The 724-nt window shown below is 38.1% G+C and overlaps 1 protein-coding gene across 5 annotated transcripts in view; it reads left to right on the top strand.

Moving 5' to 3' along the window:
• LOC118327081 (Kv channel-interacting protein 2-like) overlaps positions 1-724 on the top strand; it is a 10,197-nt gene that overhangs the window by 1,267 nt on the left and 8,206 nt on the right. The gene's annotated exons all lie outside the window — the stretch shown is intronic.

The raw sequence follows: 724 nt of genomic DNA, 5'->3' as shown, positions 1-724 counted from the left end.
ACACACACACACACACTTGGTGCTTTGTAAGGCTGGTCTGACAACCTTGTGACAACTTCCCGAAATAGACTTTTCTTTAATGCATAAAGAATAACACCTTTCGGCGCTGTTCCCATTGGGTTTGTTGGATATTTCCAAAGCGTTGCATTTAAAATGGACAGATGACATAAAGATGAAGGTTTATTTAAAGGCTGATAGGCACAATAGCCGGTGTGATATCCATTCAGCAGCAGGTAAACCAAACAGTGAACAGGTGCATGAACACAGAGGCTTTAGGAGGCTTTCAGGAGACACAAACAAACCTTTTTATTAAAGAGTGAAGCCTGAGGAACAAACCTGCAAAACTGCAGCCTTTACTGCTGAACTCAGTATTGTATCTGTCAAATAAACACACAACAGTTAAATATATAAATGAAGGAACCAACAACTGTTCATGGGAAAAGTCGATTAAAATGTATTTAAAAGATTTATTAAAACCAGGCCAGCAAATGGTCTGTATGTGGAGCTGCTGAAAACCTCATGTTGTTTACTCCTGACTGTCCATGCATTATATATACTGGATTTTTTTTCAAATCATCACTTTCTACACTAGACTTCACATGTCACAATGACCCTGACGGACTGCTGAACCATGATGTCATGTGTTTTTCTTCTTTTCTATATGGAGAGCTTTACAGTTGATATTGGAATGAAATCCACATATTTTCTTTCTTGCTGAGAGTTA

Source organism: Morone saxatilis, unplaced genomic scaffold (assembly GCF_004916995.1).
Source record: "Morone saxatilis isolate NCDOM2014 unplaced genomic scaffold, NCSU_SB_2.0 Contig17, whole genome shotgun sequence".
In the NCBI taxonomy this organism is placed as follows: Eukaryota; Metazoa; Chordata; class Actinopteri; family Moronidae; genus Morone; species Morone saxatilis.
The sequence above is the reverse complement of the archived record's forward strand: the minus strand, read 5'-3'. Positions and strand labels throughout refer to the sequence as shown.